Raw genomic sequence first — 25,087 nt, forward strand, 5'->3', positions numbered from 1 at the left:
GCTCTCTTCAAGCCCTGGGGGCAATTTTGGATGCCACAGCGTCAGAAAGACCTCAGGCTATTGGAGAAATGTCCAAAGGAGGGACACAGGGATAGCGAAGAGGCTGGAGGGAAAGCCATACAAAGAGTGGCTCAGGGCATTTGGTTCAGCTGCAGAGAGGACACTGAGCTCACACCTCACTTGGGACCTCTCAGCTCCTCCCAAGGGCAGCACAGGGACAGCTTTGCTCTCTGCTCTCTGCGACCAGGGACAGGAGCCAAGGGAATGCCAGGAGCTGTGTCAGGGGACGATTAGGCTGGCTATCAGGGAAAGGTTTTTTTCCTCAGAGGCTGGTCGGGCACTGAATAGGTTCTCCAGGCAATGGGCACAGCCCCAAGGCTGCCAGAGGTCCAGGAGCGTTTGGCCAATGCTCTCAGGGATGCAGAGGGTGGGACTGTTGGAGTGTCTGTGCAGGGCCAGGAGTTGGACTTTGACGATCCCTAGGGGTCCCTTCCGACTCAGGAAACTCTTCCCATTTTCCCCTCTTTCCTCTCCTTGCACAATGCTCTCAGCTTACTGTTCCACCGCATGTTCCACTTCTGAAACCTCCGCTACTTCTTTCCAGTTCAAGCACAGTTCTACTGGTTACAATCCAAAGATAGACAGATTGGAAAACAACCAAAAAGAAACACCTGTTTGGAATGTCGTGCTCTTATCTGCATCTCGAACTATGAAGTCGATTGTGCCTTGCAAGTTCTAAAAGCAAAACAACAACAAAAAACACCCGTTTTAACATAGGGATTTGCTTTCTTCTAAGAAATCCATATCCCTTCTCAAAATGGATCTATTTCAGGAAGAGATCATCTTGAATAGATCACTTACTATCTAAAGAACCTGGAAGGCTCAAATCCGTAATGATAAGCCTGTTACCTTGTCGTTTTCTGTTCCAAAGGCAAATGAATTTGCTCAAGTGCCGTTTGTAACAAGGACAGAGCTCAAAGTGTGGCTCTGAGAAATGTTTTGGTTTCCCTCTCCTATCTCTATCAAAAGCACTTTCTTCAATGGCTGAAACAATACTTGATACAGTCTGAATTTTAAAGGTCATGAAAATTTTCTCCAAAGTGAAAAATTAATATAGCAGTCAGGTTTGAAACCAACGGGAATTTTTGTTTTACCTGTTTGAAGATTCCCTTCACACTAAAATGCTGGCTGATGGATACCTAGAAGAAATCAATTCCCACAAAATGCTTCTGGGTAAGCCATTACATCATCCATTACAATTTGCTTCAGTGTCCCGTTCCTGTCCAATTGAAGGTCCCTGTTTAAGAGACTCAAGTACGGAGAGAAATAAAATTTAAAATGACTACAGTGCCTTTAAATCTAAATCGAACTTCCTTATCAATCTCATAAAACCTTTAGGCTAAATGTTGCCATTGATCTGTTTCTACTGAACACAATCACGTCCTGGCTTGTTAGAGATTAGTTCATTACAAAGAAAGAAACGCACAGAAGTTAAAATATTTCCAAAGAAGCATTTGACATCCTTCCTTTTGGATGGGGAACCATTCCAACACTGCTTACATAAGAGGTCAAATGACTGTCTTCCATGTTAGTTCTGCACTGTGCTCAGCGGAGCCTTTCTGGTTTATTTGCCTTTGACTTGGACATAAAGCTGAGTCTTGATTCAAGAAAAAATCAATATTCACACTTGGTTTCATTTACACGGACATTGGCTTGGTCTCCTAAACAAAGAAAATGATGGGGAATTTTTGTAGGAGTTCAGATAGGTAACATTCTCTTTCCACAACCTGGCATTGTATTTTCACTTGGTCTCTTACCTCCGGCTATGTTTTAACGGCTCAAATTATTAGGAAGAGTATCAAACCTCCAGCTCTAACCACAGTCCCACTGCGAGGTGTGTGAAGGTATGTGCATCTGCCCCTCAGGTCCATACTGCTCTTCTAATGTGCCTCTGATCGAGCAGGTAGGAAAGACCTCCTGGGTGTGTGAACAGTGCTGCTTCCTCTATGGCTTCAGAGCTGCTGCTAAGATCTTCAGGAAGGAGAGCAGTATTGTACCCATTTTTAGATGGTTTTTAAAGTTGCCAGTGCTTGGCTGTCTTAAACATCTGAGTTCCTAGAACTTTGAATGAGATCAAATCTATGAGTGAAGTGATGATGGTGCAGACCAACTTCTGATTCCAGTGATCCAAGAATCTGCACTACTACTTTTACCTTCTGAATAAGGCATGGATGTGATGGTATGCACAGTAATACTGATGTGCTATGGTTTTTGAATGCTGGCAGTCTTTCTTTGTCCCATTCCTAAAGCGTGGGCATTATTTGCCTTAACCTTGTTCAGTAGGGACATTATTCTATATTCTTACATGAAGTGAAAAGCACTCTTTTTCCATACCTTCACACAACAGCATTAAAACAAGGCCTAAGTAGTACAACCAATATTCAAAGATGCAAAGCAAAGATGCTCTACCTTTTAAGTTTACCATACAAAATTCATACCTTGTTCTAATTTGATCTCAAGAAGAAAGGGTGTTCTCCAAATACTCCTTCAGCTCTTCCTCACAGCTCACCGTTTTCCTTTTTTCTAAGATTGTATCCAGATCACTTTCATCATCTAAGGCCACATAAAAAAGCTAGTAAAAATGGTTTCGTAGATACTAAAATCTCCCCAACTATTTAGGATTCAAGGAAGTTAATTGTGCACATATCTTCTACACCCAGAAGAGAAAGCTACCTCAGCAAAACTCATCGCCTATGAAAATCTTCCTAGATAATGAACACCTCTGACACTGCCACCCCAAGTTGGTGTTCTGAAACAATGAGAACCTCACATCCAATCAAACTCTAGACCTGCACAAGATCTCGTCATAGCAACTTGCAGCCACTTTCTACAGAAAGCAGCAGTGATCTCTATCACTGTTGCCATACCAACAATAAGACAGGACTGTCCATTCAGCATGAATCAAGCAGTTAGCAAAAATGCACCTGACAGAATGAAACTGAAGAGTAGAAATTCCCATCTAAAAGTCAAAGATTACATTTTTAATTTTATAGCAGGTATTTTGAATTTCAGAGGGCTCTTTGCATTAAGAAGTCCTGTCTTTATAGCACACCCTTGTTTTTATGTTTCTACCTGGATTATGGCCATTTAGCCGTCTCCTTCAAATCACTCCAAAGAAAAACATTCAAGTGGACAAGTTCTTTCTAAACTGCTGGAAGGTGAAATGAATGAGTAAGAGGATATGTAACATGATAAAAGGCTGCCTGGAATTTTACGACTGGTATCCAACATGGTGCCTTCTATCTGGAGAGTAAAAAAAAATCAGTCTCCAAGTAAACTGGTAAGAATGCGGATTCTCAAAACTTCTGTTTATTCTGGCACCATAAAGCACCAAATCACATTCTATCATTTATCCCTTTAGAAACAACTGCCCGACTTTTTTTATGTATAGAAAAGATTGGAAGACATTTGGGAGATCATGTCCAGCTATTCCTAAAGTCTGATCTTAAGCAGACTGGGCCATACGTCATTCATCGCTATCCTATGTATTTCAGATAGAAATGATCATAAAAATACAATCTATTTCTATTACAAATAATAAACACAAGAATTATGAACACTTCCACATGAAACTCTTCCACACCAAACTGTTGCTCTGGAGTGTTTTGTCACACTATGGACCTCTTTCTAAGGTGACATCAATAGCCTACCACGCAGAAGGCATTGCAGGTGGGAGCACAGGAAGAACAGACTAATCCCAAGGAGTGATGAAGATATATGTCATCAAATAAAAGAAACGTACATCCACGTGCTCCACTTCTTCTTCAAACCTACATTTTCGTTTCTCAGTCATCTGAAGCATGTTGGAGTGCACAACTTCAGCATCTTCTGCTGTGCAAATGTTCATATCTAACAGGGTCATCTGAAGGAAAAGAAGAACAAATTATTGACATGCACAGAAGAAATACTGTGTGGCTTTCAGAGAGCCTGGCTAAACGTAGTGTTTCTTTTCTTGTGATGGACAGAGATAGATTCAGCCTCCTACATGCCATATTAGATTAGTAAACAATACCATCTGGTTGGACACAAAGGGAGAAATTGAGGCAGAGGTGGAATTTCTTTCCCAAGAGAAGACAGATTTAGCACAAGGGCTGAGGCGCCTTGCATCGTCCACATTCATGTAGGACAGCACTCCCTTCATTACTGGCATTTGTTACGGCTTTTCCACATTTCAAGTACAAACACCAACTACTACCAACCAAAGGGATGGCTTACTTTTTGAAGAGAGTAAGGCGGAGGTTAAAAAGGAATTCCACTTGTTATCTCAATGTCTGGTGCATCCTCAGACGCATTTTACTCTAATGACACATTGGACCACGGCTATCACAGCCAAAAGCTGTGGCACTCAACTTGCACATCTGCCCTTTCTCCTGACATTTGCCCTCGACCAGCTCATACTGGATGCTCATTTTCTCCACGCACTCCACATTAGGGCTGTCTGAATGATACGGAACAGACCACAGTCAAAATTCCCATCTTTCACAGTGCAGTGTGACATGGAAACATGACAGAGGCCATGTGCTGAATCTCAGCACACGGAACAGATGCCAGCAGTGCCTACAGACACCAGACACTACCAGCCAAAGAAATCAAGACATTTTCATACACAGCTGTTTATCATTATGCTTCAAAGTAGCAAGGTACTTACAATCGCTACCAACTTCTTTGCTATCATACAGGCTACAAACATCCCAACAGGATGTGCTCTGGAGCAAGAGAAGGCAGACACAGAGCGGGAAGGCATGCTGCAAGGACACAGAGAAAGGAAGTATCTCCAATACTTCCCTTCTTCTTCTCCAAGAGTTAAAAAGGAGTATTTTTGTATGATTGAGAAGGGATCCATGTCAAAATTAACTTTTGATTTCCCCCAGATTCATTCTAACCGAGCCAGTTCCTGCTAGATCTCCCCATGTACTGGCCAAAGGAAAGCCATGCCACAGGCAGCTTCTTTGGCTCTTACTGCCACCTCCAAGCAACTGAGAAGGTATGTGGCAACACACGGAACAAAGAATAGAGCAAACATGCACTCTCAAAGCAACTGTCTGCCTCATCGTTGCCCGGGAGAAAAGAAAATATTGCTTGAATTCCAGACTGTTCTTAGGATTTCCCGACCTACCTAGACTTTTGTTTCAATTCTCCAGAGTTCTGCACCATTCGTTTCCATCAGATTTGGCATGTGTTGGAGGCAACAAGGTGCTATCAAAGTAGGAAACAAGAGTCAGGTATCCTAAAATACAAACCAGTCAGTACTTCAAATATAAAATTATGAATCTGAATATCCATACTACTGGGCTTTCTTTTATTTACAGCCATCTTGGCAATGAAAATAAACCTGAGATTGTTGTTGTTCAAGGCCAACTGTTTACTGCCCGATAAGGAACTAACTGTCATCTACCTCGTTCCTACATCCACCGTAAAAAACCTCCCTGTAATGATCGTAATGCATTGCACCCACACCAATGTGTCTTGTGTTCAGGATGGATATTCAAACGTAGCAACGTTAGATTTCTATCCAGACTCCTCTCTTAAATTATTCCGCAAATAAAATCCCACGCCATGGAGAAAAAATGCCTTGACAAAAGCACCAACTTCTAGCTCTCCACCCATCTTTGCCCATTTCTACTATGTTTCAAGATTTGTTTCTGCATTCCTCCATTTTTAGAGCCTGATCACCACCTATTAAGTGTAGCTGGGGCACTGAAAATCAAGAATGCATTTTTTCCATTCAAAAGGGCTGTACAGAAATAGATGTAGACCCTGCCTTACTGCTGCATTTAGCAATCACACATTGACAGGAAGCAAAGTGCATTTTGTAGCCAAGTCCTTCATTAACTCCAGCAACAATTGTTTTCCTTCATGCTATACCCTCTTTTGCCATACCCGATATATTGCAAAACCTTCAGTCTCTCTTCACTAAGTACCATCTGCTCCTTTATCAACTTTTCCATTTCCATATTCACAGTTGGGGGATTCTGTATTTCTTCACTTGCCATAAATTCTCTGCAGGATGGAAAGTAGATATGTAGAATGGAATCACATGATATATGTGATATCATACGTGGATTATGTAGAAAGAAAAAATGATCAAGTATTACTTTGATAGAAACCAAAAGTGAACGCTAGCCACTTTGTGTTGCTCATTGTCCAAAAGAAGACTGACAAATTTCTGACCTGAAACTCTGAACTACACACTTCTTTTGCATGAGCTTCCAGTCCTTGACTCTCCCTTGCCATTTCAGTTGATGCCATTTTTCTTTCTCAAGCTCTGATTTCATTCGATTCAAGAGTAGCTTGGCAGTTGCCCTCTCATTATCCAGCAGTGCTCTCTTTATATTCTTTGTATTAAAAAATAAAACCAGAAGTAGAAGCAGCATACAACAGGCAAAAACAAACCAAAAATTGTCTCTTCTACAGAAAATGAGGGGAGAAAAGAACACAAATGATAACCAATACCCTGCCAAGTAGAAATTTCTTCTATATTTCCGTGATTGATAGGCAGAAAAAATGAATTTCATCTGGGGAAAGAAAGACATTCTAGGAATATTCAGACTGCTATCTTGCCCCAGGTAAAACAGTTACCATGGCCTTAGCGTTAATGAGCTTGTGAACATCAGCTGCCAAGAGGAAGGACATTTCCTCCAGTTTCACACAATACTTGGTCAGTACATCTGCTATCTGTGCAATCAAAGAATACAGAAAAGTAACAACAATGAAAAGCAGAACTCAAATATCAATTTCCCAAGTTAAAATCTACATGAACAAGACAATTTTTCCATTCAAGTGAATTCGATTTAATTAATTCATTAACTACATAAGTATCATTCTCACGTTCAAGAACAGAATTCAAAGAATCAACGTTGCTTCTTCTGAGACATTGAAGCCTGAGTAGATCCCAACTTCAAATCTAGTAGGACGCCATGAAAGCAATACCTGCTACATTTAGTACATGTAAACTACAAAGACATCTAGAACAGCTCTAAAAGATGAACAAACCCATGAACTTTGAAGGAGACGCTAGCAAGAAATGTGGAAATAGGCTTTATCTGCCCAGTGCTTTTCCCAAAAGCACGGGCACTCCTTGGCGTCAGTGAGAGTCTCTGTCTCATTATTCAGCAGCTGGCTTAGGGTAAAAAAGGATGCATGCAATCACTTCATTCCTGTTCATGACATAAACTTACTGCATCATCATGGAAGCCATTTACTTGGAAATATAGCCTAAAAAATAGGTGTCAGACTGGGTACATATCTAGATTGCTATGAGCAAAACCAATTTCTTTTTAACAGGAAAGCCATACAACATGCCTGCCATGGCAAATATTAGTCTACTAGCCCTGCACTTCAACGGGCAGTGAGCAGTTCATGACACCAAATTTACGTTTGGCAAGGAGACAGTCTATTTATTACAAGCCCCTAGTTCTAGAACCAAGAATTCAGGAGTTGCTCATTCCCAATGAAAATCGGTCCATTTCATACCTTTGGGGTTTTATGCTTCTGTTCTTTACCTGTCTTGAGTGTGGCTTTCTTGTGAAGTCACTGATGGGTCTTTTTCCAACACATTTCTGCTGATTACACGGTAATTGCATGGCATCAGCAGACATCTTGGAATGTCTCTTGAAAGTATGTATGCTTTTTACTCTTCCTACAGGACCTTGTCTTCTTCTTTCCTTCACCCAAAAGGTGGGCTAAGTGAGCCTTCAAAGAACCATCATCTCAACAATTAGAATTCTTTCAAACCTACTGAATGGAGAACAGCGACAAAAAAATTTTAAAAAGACTAGTACGTGAAAGACAGCAGAAGAGAAAGGTAAAATTATGAATCCTACATGCCACATGCATAACTCTCTTCATTCAAGGCTATTTTCAAAATGAGAAAAAAAATCATCTTTTCCTCAGAGAGGAAAAGTGGAGTAACTGGATTGTGTTGCCTTGCCTACAGTTACCAGAAAAGTCAACAGCAGAGTTGAAAACTCCTGAAGTTGGCTAACCACACCTCTAAATGTTTTACTACTGTGTTATGATTCTGTCTTCAGTTAATAGAACCCGATATACAACAAAGAGATGGGAGCACATGGAGATGCATTGGAGAGCCTACGCTGGAGGTAACACATTCGTTTTTTACTCAAACAAATCCAAATTAGAAACGTTGAAAATGACCTGGGGCCATTTCAACAGCCAGCAAACTAACACAACCAACCTTTGGCTTTTATTCAATCCTTTGTTTGTTTTACCTGGACCTTGAAGATCTGTCTGCAGCCTTCCTCTCTGCAAATATATCACACTCGTCCTATTGAGAACCCATGGCTCATCACAGCTGCTTCGCCACGCCTGCTTCCAGAAGAACTGGCAACTACAAGCTGGGAGCCAAGAGATACAACACTTCACTTGGAAAAGGGCCTTCCATGAATCCTAGAATCCCAGAATGGTTTGGACTGGAAGCGACCTTAGAGACAGATACTCTTCTTCCCACATCCTGACATGGGCAGGGACACTTTTCCACTAGTCCAGGTTGCTCCATGTCCGCTCCAGCCTGGCCCTGGACACTTCCTGCCATGGGGCTCCCACACAGCCTCTTTGAGCAACATGTGCCAGGCCTCAGCACACACACAAGGAAGAATTCCTTTCCAATATCCCAGCTACCCCAGCCCTCTTGCAGTTTGAAGCTATTCCCCCTTGTCTTGCGAGTCCAGACCCTTTTCCAAAGTCCCTCCCCAGCTATCTTGGAGCCCCAGCAGGCACTGCAAGGGGCTCGAAGGTCTCCCTGGAGCCTTCTGTTCTCCAGATTGGACACCCTTAGCTCTCCCAGACCGTCCTAGAGCAAAGGAGCTCCACCTTTCAAAGCACCTTAGCAGCCTCCTACCCGTGAAACTCGATGCCACCACTGGCCTTCCGGGCCCTACGGATATCGCTTCCGGTGCCGCTCGGGGTCACTCCCGGCTCTCTCCCTGCCCCCCATGGGGCCCTCTGGCGATGCCACTCGGACACCACTCCTGCCGCTGTCAGAACAACAGGGGGTGGGGGACCAGCCCAGCCTCATCCACAATCCACAGTGTCCTCGGTGGCTGCTGCGGGCTCATGGCAGCCCACACACCCGGAAGCAGAGCTCCAAACACAGAGGATCATAGCCCCACATTTGTGTTCATCTCTGCACAAGGCAGGCCAAACTTGCTATGCCGTGACTTTTCAGTTCAGCACGAGAATGAGAATACACCTGCGCCATGGGGGAGGAAACCTCTAAAGACTCCCTCATACATGGTCGCTCAACTTAATGTCTAGGCACATGCCATTCCTGAGGCTACGCTAAAGCCTTTTTTACCTTGCGGGTAAGAAATGCCATTGTTCCGGTGTGCAGCTAAAGGCGCAGCACAGGCAGGCCAGGGCAAAAGCTGGGGCAGTGCCCTTCCTCACACCTTCGCTGTGCTGTACTCCATGCAGCTAGAGCAAAGGGAGAAGGACGCGAGGAAGAAGAAGGCATTCTTAAAGTAGCCCTCTGTCAGAAGCCCTGAAAGGGCGCATAACACACGGTGTCTTGCTGCCCTCCATTCTACATACTGGCAGCTCCCTCTGCCGACTTGCAAAAGTTGCTACCAGACAGAGGCGGCCAGATTGAAGAGGCAGTGCCTAGGTTCACCTTCTACTTATTGCACGTAAGCCACGTCCAGCTGCTCGCTGCACTCGGTATTTACCTTCTCCGCGGCACTTACCGTGGTGCTGTGTGCAACTCGGCGCCTAGAAGTGACTGCCAATGTTTCCACAGCGGGCTGCAAGGGAACCACGGAGCAGCACAAGCAGCAGTGCTTCAGTTTGCTCCTTCCGACTGCTAAGGGCACTTGGGAAGGCAAGGGAAAGGCAGCCAACTTCCTCTCCTAGTAGCCTGTAATGTGGTGCACACAAGCACGGGACTTGTGCGGCTTTGTTCTCCACCCTCGCCCATGCCTGGCGCTGCTTTCACTTGCCGGCGGCCAGAAGCCGCTGCAGGGGCGTCCCACAGCCAGCAGTGTGCCGGCAGCCAAGCACTCGAGAACGCTGCTTCTGCCCAAGTCTGCCTAGGGCGTGCACCTTTGTTCTCAGAGCTCCGTGCAACAGTCTGCCTCTCTCGCACTTCGAATGGAAAACGAAAGCTTTTCGCCTACGCCCTTCACAGAGATCAGTTGCCAGGACGAGAATGTCTTGTGGCCGGAGCTCGCCCCCGCCGCGAGGAAGCTGCTATTAGCACCGCATTGCAGGGGCAATTCTCGCTCCTTGACTAGGTGCTCAGCGCTCTCCGAATTCGCTGCTAGCTCCACGGTCGTTCTCAGCTACAAGTAGCAACGCACACAGTACATAGAGCTTCGCAAGGACCGAAGACCTGGAGGGACATATCTCACAGGAAAACGTGCCAGGACAGACACGTGTTCTACATTGTCCCTTCTCGTAATCCACTTTGTGCTTCTGATGCTTCTGCTGTTAGGAATCGTTCCTTGAAAGCCGAGTGGGAAGGGAATTGGCAAATTCTCAATTCTCAATGCCCAGAATATCGTTTTTCCATGGGTTTTTTGGAAGCAAAGTAAAGGATTCCAATATCCCCATGCCTGGAAGGCTGTTATTCCATTGGAATTTGAGAGCAGAACTGGAGGATTCCAAACTCCCAATGCCCAGAGTGCTGCAATTCCATGGTTTTGCTGGGAAGTGAATAGTGCAACTGACAGATACCATATCCCCAACACCATGAATGCTGTTTTTCTGAGGTTGGTGTGAGAGTTTAAATGAGCATATGGATGTTTCGAAAATCCCCAAACCCGGAATGCAGCAATTCTTTGGGAATTTGGAAGGGGAAGTGGAGGATTCTAAATTCTCCACACGCAAAGTGTCATTACTTCATTATGGTTTGATTGGAATTTGAGAGAGGAACTGGAGCATTCGAAATCCCCAACACAATAAAATGGTTATTCCATGGGAATTTGGAAGGGGAACATCAGGATTCTACATTTCCAATGCCTGGAATGCTGTTATTCCCTAAACTTTTGTGAGGGAAACAGCCAGATTCCAAATACTCAGCTCCCAGAATGCTGTTATTCCATGATAATTTGGGTGGAGAACTGGATGAAACTCAATTCCCCATACCTGGGTATGTGTTATTCCATGGGAAGATGGGAGGTCGTACAGATGATTGGAAATTCCTGATAGCTGGAAGGCCGTTATTCTATGGGAATTTGGATGCGGAAATGGGCTATCCTAAATTCCTGACACTCAGAATGCTGCTATTCCATGGGAATTTGGTGAGATTTCGGGAAAGGTTATGGGGGGTTCCAAATTACGGAATAACAGAATGCCATGTTTCCCTGGGAATTTGGGAAGGGAAGAGGATGATTCTCAGTTCCTGAAATCTGGAATGTTGTTATTCCATGGGAATCTGGTGGGAATCTGGAGGCTGTACAGGGCATTCTAAATTGCTCTCACCTGGAATCCCATGATTCCAGGGGAATATTTTTGGGGAGCTGGAGGATTCTGACCCTTGGAATGCAGTTGTTCCATAGGAATTTGAGTGGGGAACGGGAATATTCCAAATTCCTGACATCTGGAAAGTTGCTCTTCTTTGGGAATGTGGTGGGATTTGGGGTTGGTTTATGGGGGGATGTAAATTCCCAACACCCAGAATCCAATTATTCCATGGGGAACTGGGAGGATAACTGGAGGAGTCAAGGCTCCCACCAGCCGGAACGCCATGATTCCATGGGTTATTTTGTGGAGAGCTGGCAGATAATACATTCCTGATATCTGGAATTCTGATATTCCTTGTGAATTTGGTGGGTATTTGGGAGAGTCTAGGGGAGATTCTAAACTGCCGACACCCAGAATGCCATGATTCGGAGGGAAATTCAAAGGGGAAGTGGAGGATGCTCAATTCCTAACACCTGGAATTCTGTTATTCCACGGGGATTATGGTGCGGAGCTGAAGGATTTCAAATACCTGACACCCGGAATTGTCTTATTCCCTACGGATTTGGGAAGGGGATTGGCAAATTTGCACTTCTCAATGCCCAGAACGTTGTTATTCCATGGGCTTTTTAGAAACGAACTAGAGGATTCCAATATCCCCATGCCTGGAAGGCTGTTATTCCATTGGAATTTGAGAGCAGAACTGGAGGATTCCAAACTCCCAATGCCCAGAGTGCTGCAATTCCATGGTTTTGCTGGGAAGTGGATAGTGCAACTGGCGGACACCATATTCCTAACACCATGAATGCTCTTTTTCTGAGGTTTTTCGTGGCAATTTATGTGGGCATATGGATGTTTCCATAATCCCCAAAGCCGGAATACAGCTTTTCTATGGGACTTTGGACGGGGAATTGGAAAGGATTCTAAATTCTTAACAAAAAAAATATCATTATTTCGTTACAGGTTGATTGGATTTTGGGAGTGGAACGGGATCATTCGAAATTCCCAACACACGAAAATGGTTATTCCATGGGAATTTGGAAGGGGAACATCAGGATTCTACGTTCCCAATGCCCATAATGCCCTTATTCCCTAAACAATTGCAAGGGGAAAAGGCAGTTTCCAAATACCCAGCTCCCAGAATGCTGTTATTCCATGGGAATTTGGGTGCGGAACTAGATGAATCTCAATTCCCCATACCTGAGTATGCGTTATTCCATGGGAATATGGGAGGCTGTATGGATGATTGGAAATTCCTGATAGCTGGAAGGCCGTTACTCTATGGGAATTTGGATGCGGAAATGGGCTATCCTAAATTCCTGGCACCTGGAATGCTGCTATTCCATGGGAATTGGGTGGGATTTTGGGACAGCTTATGGGGGGTTCCAAATTACAGAGTAACAGAATGCCATGTTTCCATGGGAATTTGGGAGGGGAAGAGGATGATTCTCAGTTCCTGAAATCTGGAATGTTGTTATTCCATGGGAATGTAGTGGGAATCTGGGAGGCTCTATGGGGTATTCTAAGTTCCTAATACTTGGAATCCCATTATTCCATGGGAATTCCTTCGCTGAGCTGGAGGATTCTCAATTCCTGACACTTAGAAGGCTGGTGATCCATAGGAATTTGGGTGGGGAACTGGAATATTTCAAATTCCTGAAACCTGGAAAGTTACTCTTCTTTGGGAATTTGGTGGGATTTGGGGTCGGTTTATGGGGGATTGTAAATTCCCAACACCCAGAATGCCATTATTCCATGGGAATTTGGGAGGGGAAGACGAGGGGTCACGATTATTGAAATCTGGAGTGTTTTAATTCCTTGCAAATTTGGTGGGTATTTGGCAGGGTTTATGCAGCATTCTAAATTCTGTGCAGCCAGAATCCTCTATATCCATGGGAATTCTTTTGGAGAGGTGGAGCCTTCTCAATTCCTGACACTTGGAATGCCCTTATTGAATGGGATTTTTGTTGGGGAACTGGAGCATTTGAAACTCCTAATACTTGGAAGGTTGTTATTCCATGGGAAGTTGGGAGGGGAATTGGAGGATTCAAGATTCCCCATTCCTACAAAGCTGGTATTCCCTGGGAATTTTTGAGGGCATATGGATGACTCTAAATTCCTGATAACTGGATTTCTGCTATTCCATGGGAATTTGGTTGGAATTTGAGAGGGCATATGGGGGATTCAAAATTCCTGATAGCCATAGTGCCATTATTTCACCGGAAATTTGGAGGGGAACTGTAGTATTCCAAATTCCGAACAACCTGTATGCTGTAATTCCATGGATTTCATGGGAGTTGATGAAGGTATATGGAGGAGTCGAAAATCCCGACACCCGAAATGCCTCTATTGTGTGGGAATTTGGGAGGGGAGCTGGAGGATGCGAAATTCCCAATGCTGCACTGGTCTTATTCTGTGGTTTTGTTGGGAATTTGGAAGGGGAAGTGGAGGATTCTAAATTCTCAAATCCCAAAATGTCATTATTCCGTGGCAGTTTGGGGGGAATTTGAGAGTGGACCCTCAGTATTCATAATCTGTAACACCTGAATTGTGGTTATTCCATGGGAATTTGAGGGGGGAACTGGACAATTCTAATTTCCCAATTCCTGGAATGCTGTAATTCCATGGTTTTAGTGGGAATCTGGGAGGGAAGCAGGAGCATTCTGAATTCTCTATGCCTAAAATGCCATTAATCCATGGGAGTATGGCAGTGGAACTGGAGGATTCTGACACCTGGAATGCTGTTTTTCCATGGGAATTGAGTTGGAATTTGGGAGACTGCATGGGGGAATTCTTCATTCCCAACACCTGGAATGCCATTATTCCAGGGGAAATTAGGAGGTGAACTGGAGGATTGTCAATTCCTGACACCTGGAATGCTGTTTTTCCTTGGGAATTTGGTGGCATTTGGGGACGGTCTATTGGAGATTCCAAATTCTTGACAACTGGAATGACATTTTTCCAAGGGAGTATGGGAAAAGAACTGGAGGATTCAAGTTCCCAATACCCATTATGTAGAGAGCCTGGTGCAGGAATGGCTAGAAGAGAGAGGCCATAGTCAGATCAATTTAGTCAGGCTGACAAAGCAGGCCTCAGCCTCAAGGGCATAGCAAGAGGGAAAGCACGTAGACTTGTGATAAGATGAACAAAGACAGACTGTAAAAGAAGAACTAGAAGAACTCTGCTAGCCATGAAATTGCAAAAGTGTAGCTACAAACTTAGCCGATCAGCATAGTGACGCATATGGCAAGGCAACCAATGATGAGCTTAGCTTTTGCAATATGCATGAGCTAATTAAGCACTGTATTTAATCGCCACTCTAATTATCAATAAACGAGACTTTGCAGATGACCGAATTGGTGTCCGTGTCTCCCTTCTCCGACAAATGGTGACCCCGACGCCGTCCCTCCGTCGCTAAAAAAGAAAACGGGGGAGAACGCGCCACGGTCGGTGAAGTTGAGTTTGGGGCCTGCTGCAACCGGGTCGGTGTCAAACGACGTAGGGAAGACACCCTCAGGAGCTACAGAGGTGGTCCTGGGCCATACGTGCTGCCGAAGCCGGAGAGTTGCAACGGCGCCGACGGTAAAAAATGGACAGGCAAGCAGCATATGATTTATTTATAGCACATATAGATAAGTTAGGGCTAAAAGAGCTTAATCCCAGGAAGGACATACCGGGGTTGTTAGCCTGGGGTTCTGCTAAAGGCTTATTCACTAACCCTCATAGTGTGCATGAGTTAAATGAGTGGCGTAAGTTAGGGGATGTACTGTGGGAGGCAGTATTAGGAGATGATAAGACGGCAAAAAAGTTAGGAAAAATCTGGCAAGTAGTTCATAACGCGCTCTTAAAGCAACAGGCAGAGAAAAGGGCGGCACAGCAGGCAGTAGAGGCATATAAAAGAAATGCTCAGTATGGTGATAATGAGCCCCTTGCACCAAGCACAAGAAGGGTTGAAATACCTATTCTTAGAGACACGGCAGAAATGGCCGATGGGGCTAGTTGCACTTGGCCCTCTGCACCCCCCTCAGAAGAACTGGGGAATAATGCTGCTAAAGCAGCGGAGGTAATTGCAGAGGGTGAAATATCCCAACCTTGCGGCGTAGAATCCCCTTGCCGGCCTGAATCTAGCACCCCTAAACCTGCCAGTGAGCCAAATCCTGTCCCTAGGGCGGAAAGCGACCTGCGGGGGGAAGTGGCAAGGCAGAGGAGGGAGGCATGGAATATGCTAGCTAGACACGGCCTGGAGACTGGGGATGATGCCGCTGTGAGCGCAGTCAAAGTCTGGACCTTTCCTGTAACATACACACAGGGAGTAAACCAACAAGGACAAGCTGTACAAGTGGGAGAGTATGAACCACTTGATTGGAAGTTGCTAGCACAGTTACGACAGACAGTGAGTCAGTTCGGGTTTCGCAGCGAGCCAGCCAAGCAAATGCTAGACTATCTATTTGACACATATTTATTACTGCCAAACGATCTAAAAAGCATAGCAAAATTGATTTTCACACCACATCAGCAAATGCTGTTTAATGCTCACTGGCAAGCTCTTGTTGCCGAAGCAGTTGCGGTACAAAGGGGTCAGGGTGATCCGTTAGCCGGAATTACAGCAGATGAGTTAATGGGAGTGGGTGCATTTCGCAGGTCAGAAACTCAGTTACTCCCAGGGGCCGACAGGGTTAGAGAAGCCATGCGTATCGTAAGAACTGCTATTGATCAGGTGAAAGATAGCTCAGGTATACCCATGTATATGGGAATAAAACAAGGAAGGGAGGAATCCTTTGGGGACTTTGTAGATAAGGCTACCGCTGCTATTGATAGAGCAGGAGTTCCTGAGTATATGAGAGGGGCGATGTTAAAGCAATGTGCGTTACAAAATAGCAATGAGGCAACAAAGAGGGTATTGTCAACTCTAGGAGCTAATTGGACAATAGAAGAAGCATTAGAAAGAATGGCACTGCAGCCATCAGGGTCACAGGTTTTCTTAGTTAATGCACTAAAAGAAATAGGCTTAGGGCTGCAGAAACAAGCTGAATCCACACAGTCGCAAGTGCTAGCTGCTCTTGCCCCGCTCCGTGCTTCCACAGCAGCACCGGCCACAGCGAACAACCGCCGACCTCCTTCAACGCGATGCTTTAGATGCGGAGGCGGAGGCCATTTTCGACAAGACTGCCGAGCCTCAGGAGTGTGGTGCCAGAACTGCCAGAACAACACCCACAACACGTCAGCTTGTCGCCGCCAATCGGGAAACTCCAGGCGGAGCGCGTCCGGCAGCCGCGCCCAGACACAAGTAGCCGCCGTAACATCAGCGCCATCTCCTGTTTGCAACCAGCCACAACAGGGAGCCTGGGACTTAACTTGGCAGCCGCAATAAAAACATCATTATTAACAACACGCCCCGCTAAAGTCCCAACTGGAGTACAAAGCCCGGTAATTATTAAAGGACAAGCTTTTGGAGGACTAATAGTGGGACGCTCATCGAGCTCCATTTTAGGACTGTTTGTGCTACCAGGTGTCATCGATGCAGACTACACTGGGGAAATACAAATAATAGTCTATACTCCTTTTCCTCCTCTAACAATTGAGGCAAATCAACGTATTGCTCAATTTATTCCACTTCCACAGTTAAGCCGGAGTGTTCAACCACAAACACAAACTCCGCGCAAGGACCAAAGTTTTGGGTCCTCTGGTGTTGCTCTGCTCACAATGGATCTCAATACTAGACCCAAAAAAGAGGTGAAGTTCACCTATGCAGGACGTACAATAAAAATAATGGGACTTTTAGACACTGGAACAGATACCAGCATTGTTTCTCCAGAAAAATGGCCCTGTGATTGGCCATCATTACAAACCACGGATACCGTGACAGGCGTCGGAGGGTTTACCCTCGCAAAGAAAACGCCCCCAATAAGGGTTACTATAGATGGGCAGGACTTGGTAACTGTGTTATCAGTAGTTGCATTACCGCCCATGGTACATTGTCTAATTGGAAGGGACATTTTAGCTCAGCTTGGGGTTGTTTTATCCAACGAGCACCCTTTGGGGTAATTGCCATTGCTTGGACTTTCCCAATTCCAATCACCTGGACTACCAATGAACCGGTAATGGTTAAGCAATGGCCTCTAAAAAGGGAAAGTCTAATACAAGCACATCAACTCGTGGAAGATCAATTTCAACAAGGACATTTAAAACTTTCCACAAGCCCATGGAACACGCCAATTTTCGTGATTAAAAAGAAATCAGGGAAATATCGCCTTCTGCATGATTTAAGAGCAGTAAATGATCAAATGGAAGCAATGGGAGCATTACAACCGGGACTTCCCAATCCAGCCATGCTTCCACAACATTGGCCTCTTTTAATTATTGATTTAAAGGACTGCTTTTTTACTATAGCCTTACACCCTCAGGATACAAAAAGATTTGCATTTACCCTACCGGCAATTAACAGGGGGGAACCTGACAAAAGATATGAATGGACTGTTCTTCCACAAGGTATGAAAAACTCGCCTACTTTGTGCCAATTATATGTTGATGCAGCCTTGCAACCCCTAAGACTAAAATGGCCCAACACAATTATTTACCACTACATGGATGACATCCTATTCGCCCAGAAAATAGCATTTACAAATATTCAAATGCAGGAAATTCAAAACACCTTAGCAAAAGCATCTCTCATGATAGCTCCAGAAAAAATACAGCAATCTACACCATGGAAGTACCTGGGATGGACTATTACAAATCAAATCGTACGGCCGCAAAAACTTCAGATTACAACAAAAATCACCAATCTCAATGAAGCACAACGCTTACTAGGAGATCTACAGTGGCTCAAACCAATTGTTGGAATACCCAACTCTCTGCTAGAATCCCTCAGGCCACTGCTCAAAGGGACCGATCCAACCACACCTGTAACCATGACACCACAACAAAAAGACGCTCTCAATGGCATTATTCGCTGCGTCAATGAAGGATTTGTCTCCCGCCGGGATGTATCATTACCTATAGACCTCACCATTTGGAATACTCCTGATCATCTACTTGGAGCACTTACACAGACACAAAAGAAAACGGGGGAGATACAGGTACTAGAGTGGATAACTCCACCTTTACAAGCAAAAAGGACAATCAGTACAAAAATCGAACAAGTAGCTACCTTGATTCGTAAGGGTCGGGTAAGGATTCTGGAAATCACCGGAACAGGCCCGACCGCAATCCACCTACCCATGAAAAAGGAGGACTTAGATTGGTACCTCCTCAACTCTGAGGACTTACAAACAGCTTTGCTGGAAGCTGGAGCAGCAGTCAACACAGGACCGCTGACACCACGTCATCTTCAGTGGTTAGGAAATTGGGACTGGGTATCAAAGCCAACACGATCGGAACAACCGATAGCAGGTGCTATCACAGCATTCACGGATGCCGGAAAGAAATCGAGGAGGGCAGCCATCACCTGGAAAGAAGGCCCTCGATGGAAAAAGCAGATAATAGACGCTGCTCCAGAGGACAGTTTACAAACATTGGAATTGCTTGCTGTTGTGTGGGCATTAAGTGAACTGCAAGGGTCTTTGAATGTAGTCACTGATTCATTTTATGTTGCAGGAGTAGCACAGAGAATTGAGGACGCCTCTGTGAAAGAGGTGCAGAACAAAAGACTCTATGAACTCTTACTGCAGCTAAAGCGAGCAGCAGGGGCAAGGTTTAAGCCTTATTGTATCATACACATCAGAAGCCACAAGTGGGATGTAGGCTTGGGTGAAGGCAATGCCAGGGCAGATAGATTGGTTATGAATGTAGCAGAAGATAGGGGAATTGAGGCAAGAGAGTCACACACACGATTTCACCAGAATGCTAAAGGATTGGTGCGTGAGTTCAAAATAGGCATACAAGAAGCTAAGGCAATAGTGAGAGCCTGTCCCACCTGCAGTCATCATAATAGCGGGGTGGGTCTTGGGTGTGGGGTAAATCCTCGGGGTCTAGAAAGTAATGAAATTTGGCAAATGGACGTTACACACGTAGCAGAATTTGGTAGGCTCAAATACGTACACGTCACAATAGACACCTACAGCAAGTACATTTGGGCTACCGCACAAACAGGTGAAAAGGCAATCCATGTAATAAGGCACCTAACAAGTTGCTTTGCAGTCATGGGAATGCCTAGAGAAATAAAGACCGACAATGGACCAGCCTATGTCGGCAAGAAAGTAAGCCAGTTCATGAGACTCTGGGGAATTAAACACATCACAGGAGTACCACACTCACCCACAGGACAAGCCATAGTAGAAAGAGCCAATGGGACACTCAAACAGTACCTACTCAAGCACAAATCCATAGATGATCCACAAGAAAGGTTAGCTAAGGTTCTTTATGTCATGAATTTTTTGTGTGTGTTTGGGGAAGAGTCAGAGCCGCCTGCAATTAGGCATAGAGGGAAAAAGGAAGGTAACAAGGAAGAAAGCGCAAAAGCGTGGGTAAAGTACCGGGATCCAAAAACAGGGATATGGAATGGCCCCGTTGAGGTAATATATTGGGGCAGAGGTTATGTTTGTGTTTCTACTCCCACAGGAACAGTTTGGGTCCCTGCTAGATGGGTGAAGCCCATTCTAAATGACCCAGTGGGTGGAAAGATTCCTGAGGGCGCGATTAACACCGGTCCGATTAACACCGAACGACCGAGAACGGATTCATCAGAAATTAGCAGTGACCTTACAACCCTATTTACAAGAGCTGGGACAGTATAGCCGTGTAGCCCGCGAAGCACTGCAGCAACCACCATTAGACTGGGCCGACTGGCTTGAGATCCACGCCTACAGGGAAGAACAGCCTCTCAATGATCGTCCATGTTGTGCATGTGGGGGGTCGTGGTGTGAGGCTTGGGTGGCTTTAAAGTGTGGGCGCTGTGGGGTCTGCTCGTGGGTAAGGCAACAAGGAGTATATGATTTATGGTGTGCAAAGTGTCAGGGTGAAGATATAAGGCGTTCAGACTGGAGTACAGCTTTAGAGCAAGAAGCAGGAGTACCATATACACAGCTCCAGAGTGTGTATGAGGCACCAGAACAGCTTATGTTAGCTTGGGCCCGATGGGCAGTTACTAAGTGGCTCTGGAGGCAACGCATTAACGCCAGATCTCGCATTGTTGCTGCCAGGTGTATGCATAAAGTGCCACATCTGCCTTTCCCTCAGGTAGGACCAGTTAAGCCAGGTACTGACCCAGAAGAAGTATTAGATCAGTGCATAGAAAAGGTAAAGCAGTGGCACATAGCAGCAGAAAATCCAAAGACTAGAAGGAAGAGACTACGTAGACAACGAAAATGATGCTCATCATATTGCTTACGCTTACTAATTTTGCTTACACAAATGCTTTTCCAATGGAGTACACACCTAGAGAAAATGTATGGGTAACATTTGCTAACATAACAAAGCAAGAATCAATCTGCTTAAGCTTGGGGGGAGCGCAGAATCCTTTCAAAACTTGTCTTGTAGGATTGCCAGTCTGGAAGCCAAGAGAGTTTGCAGGGTATCTTAATAATAGCAACCTACCTACAAAAGGGGATGACGATTTGTTGCAGGGTTGTACTTTCCCTAGTAGTAATCCCTCACAACACGATGGATGCTGGCAATGTGAATTTGTCCTAGCTTTAGGCAAAACCTTAGCCTCCCCTCCGGAAGAGATTGACCTCTTCGGAAGCACTAACGCATCAATAGGAAGAAATGCAGGAGGATGGTTTAGTTTTATGCCCTTAGAAGACAAAAACTTTGCAACCCTTAATTCGGCTCTTAGTAATCTACCAACAATTCATACTCAACTCTACTCCAAATGTAACGGTAGGTACATCACAAAAGCAAGAGCATTACCCCCAGGAATATTTTTAATTTGTGGGGATCGTGCCTGGAATGGTATTCCAGTGAGGCCACAAGGGGGACCCTGCTATCTAGGGAAACTAACCATGTTTCACCCCAATGTAACTACTCTCATGCAACTTGCAAGCAAGGCAAATAGAACAAAACGCAGTTTACATGATCTTGACTGCACCGGCATAGGGCAACCACACTTTTGGAGTGACTTTAAACAGGTAGCAACTGCTGTACTCCTCCCTCACGCAGCAGCCCGGAAAGCTATGGCCCTAGCCGAACAGTTAGGGTGCTGGGCAAAAGATGAATTTAACACCACCTCTCAGGTGTTAGACATGATGGCCAGGGATGTCTCAAGTGTTAACCATGCAGTACTGCAAAACAGAGCAGCCATCGATTTCCTACTTCTAGCGCAGGGACACGGTTGTGAGGAATTTGAGGGAATGTGTTGCATGAATTTGTCTGACCACTCTGAATCCATTCACAAAAAGATACGAGACATACAAAACAGACTACATAACCTAAAGGAGCAAAATGGTTGGGACATTGATGAATGGCTAAAAAGCCTGGGCCTTGGAGGATGGATTCGGACCATCATTAAGTATGCTATCATGATCTTAGGCGTATTCTTATGCTTAGCTCTGTTGCTTCCTTGCTTAATAACTTGCTTGCAAAATTTCATCCAAAAAACTGTTAGCAAGGCTTGGCATACTAATCTTCTCGCTCAAAAAGAAAACGGGGGAAGTGTAGAGAGCCTGGTGCAGGAATGGCTAGAAGAGAGAGGCCATAGTCAGATCAATTTAGTCAGGCTGACAAAGCAGGCCTCAGCCTCAAGGGCATAGCAAGAGGGAAAGCACGTAGACTTGTGATAAGATGAACAAAGACAGACTGTAAAAGAAGAACTAGAAGAACTCTGCTAGCCATGAAATTGCAAAAGTGTAGCTACAAACTTAGCCGATCAGCATAGTGACGCATATGGCAAGGCAACCAATGATGAGCTTAGCTTTTGCAATATGCATGAGCTAATTAAGCACTGTATTTAATCGCCACTCTAATTATCAATAAACGAGACTTTGCAGATGACCGAATTGGTGTCCGTGTCTCCCTTCTCCGACACCATTATACCATTATTCCAGAGGAATTTATGTGGGCAGCTGGAGAATTCTAAATTCCTAATGCCAGGAATACTGTAATTCCATAGTTTTAATGGGTATCTGGGAGGGGAGCAAGAGGATTCTAAATCCTTAGCACCTGGAATACAGTTATTCCATGGATTCATAGTGTTCCTCATGAAATACAACCCTGGACCTTCAAATCCAACTTTTCTCATTCAAATGCAACCTTTGACCACCAACATCTACACTGGACTTCAACCTGGATTATCAAATTCAACCTTTAATCACCTGGGATAGGATGGGATGGGATGGGATGGGATGGGATGGGATGGGATGGGATGGGATGGGATGGGATGGGATGGGATGGGATGGGATGGGGCAAAGCTGGATGCAGGCACCAGCCCTGAGGCCCAGCTCTGCCACTCACCCTCCTGCGCTGGCTGGAACGGCACCACCTCTTCAGTCTCCTGTGCTGGGGCAGCGCCAGGGCTTTCTTCCTCCTCTGTCACCCAGGCCAGCTTGGGCACTCTCGGGAGTCTCTGCTCCATGTCAGTGCCTGGATTGATGGCTACTTGCAGGAGAGATGCCTTGGAAAAGCTCCAAGTCAGCATGTCCTTCAGTCGTACCTGGAAGGCACCTGCAAGAGAGAAGCCTCAGGAAGGCTCCAGGAGAGCAGGTCCTCTGAAACAGTTAACAAGAGACTACACAGGCCTAGAGGAGAAATGTGAAAAGGGCATGGAGGTGACAACGGTCCTTGGGAACTGCCCAGAAGGAAGCAATTTCCCAGACATCTCAACCACAAACCATAAGAGAACTCCATGCTCTCCTTGGAATGACAGGTTGGTGCCAACTGGGGATATAGAGCAATGGATTGATTGTGAAACCTTTCTATGAATTGGTGACAATTTCTAAAAATGCCTTGATATGGAGCCCAGAAGTGAACAGGGCCTTTGAAGAAATGAAGCGTGAACTCATGAGGGCCCCTGCTTTGGGGCTGCTGATGTGAGTAAGCCATTTTGGGTATTCTCACATGAGAGATAGACAAGAGCTTTAGCAGTTCTGGCACAAGGCCTGGGCTTTACAAAAGGGCAGTAGGCTGCTTTTCTAAACAACTCCATACTGTGCCCAAGGGCTGGCCTGCCTGCCTTAGGGGAGGAGCAGCAGCCATCATGAACATTGAAGAAGCAAGGAACTTTACAACAGGACAAAAGATGACTGTCTTAGTGTCACACAAGCTGTCGCCTGTTTTAGATCAGAAAAGAGACCCAATGTCTGTCTCCCTCAAGGCTCCTAAAATACCAAGTATTCTCGGCTGAACCTGATGATACTGAAATTCAAGTGAGCAGTATAGTTAACCTACCTCTTTTCTGCAAGGGAAGTCGGAAGCTGAACCTGTAGTACACGACTGCCTAGAGACCATGGAAGCTGTGTATTCCAGCCAGCCAAATCTAAAGGAACAGCTGCTCCCAGCTGCCATGAACTGGTTCACTGATGGCAGCAGTTTGTGAGACAGGGAGTGTGAAGGGTGGGGTAGCCTGTGACTACAGTCTTGGAGGTCATCAAGTCAAGCCCATTACCAGCAGGAACTTGAGCACAAAGGGCTGAGCTGAGAGCCCTCACTCGAGCATCACAACTGGCAAAAGGAATAAAAGTTAATGTTTGGACTGATGGAAGATGTGCTTATGGGAATTGTTCATGCCCATGGAGCCATATGGAGGGAAAGAAGATTCCTGACTGCACAAAAGAAGAGCATCAAATATGCCACTGAAATCCTCAGGCTCCCCAGGGAGGTGGAACTCCCATTGCAAGTGGCAATTGTACATTGCTGAGGGCACTCTAAAGGTAACACCCTCCCGGAAGGTGGCAGGAAATTTGCAGATGATGCAGCTGGAATCGCTGCCAAAAGAAATGAACCACTTGTGGCAGCTCTAATACCCACTGCAGTATCAACTAAGCAGCCTGTAAAACACCAACCTTCTGATTATAAATGCATTAATGAAAAGGAAACTTTTAGAAAATGGTTGGGGACAATTAGACAACAGGTCAACTAATAATACCAGAAAAGTTAATGACATAATGTGAAATTGTACGTGGTAAGACTTGTAAGAAGAGCAGAATCCCTACAACACCACCTAAAAAATGAATTGCAGGCCCAGGCATGCAGGACATTGTTAAAGAAACATCACAATGTGTGACTTGTTTGAAGAATAATCCAAACCCGATAGGATTTAGGCTAGAACAAGGAGTTATTATTAGTGGAGGAGCTTTTCCTGGAGCCCTGTGGCAGACAGACTTTTCTGAACTCCCAAGAAAGGGGGGGTTTTGATATTTGCTGGTACTTACTGATACTTTCTCTGGGTGGCCAGAAGCATTCCCTAGTAGGACAAATAAAGCTAGAGAAGTGATAGAAGTGTTGTTGAATGAGATCATACCTTGGTTTGGTGCACCTAGAGAAATATCCCCTGACAGAGAATCATATTTCTGTGCAGAAATTGTGCAAGCTCTCAGCAAAGCATTAGGAATCCAAGGGCAGCTTCACACACCCTACAGATCACAAGCTAGTGGTCAAGTAGAAAACCTCAAACATATGATCCAAAACCAGATAGCTAAAATACGTCAAGAAATTAATTTATATTGCTGTCAAGCTTTAC

The 25,087-nt window shown here is 45.0% G+C and overlaps 1 long non-coding RNA gene across 1 annotated transcript; it reads right to left on the reverse strand.

The window, feature by feature from the left end:
- Positions 1-557: 557 nt before the first annotated feature.
- Positions 558-3,872, reverse strand: LOC148219453 (uncharacterized). The gene is made up of 3 exons (XR_015799774.1): positions 3,803-3,872; positions 2,499-2,613; positions 558-620 (listed from the first exon to the last, which is right to left on the reverse strand). It is a non-coding gene; the product is annotated as an uncharacterized LOC148219453 (long non-coding RNA).
- Between the last annotated feature and the right edge of the window lie 21,215 nt (positions 3,873-25,087).

Source organism: Sturnus vulgaris, unplaced genomic scaffold (genome assembly GCF_052056855.1).
Source record: "Sturnus vulgaris isolate bStuVul1 unplaced genomic scaffold, bStuVul1.hap1 Scaffold_112, whole genome shotgun sequence".
In the NCBI taxonomy this organism is placed as follows: Eukaryota; Metazoa; Chordata; class Aves; order Passeriformes; family Sturnidae; genus Sturnus; species Sturnus vulgaris.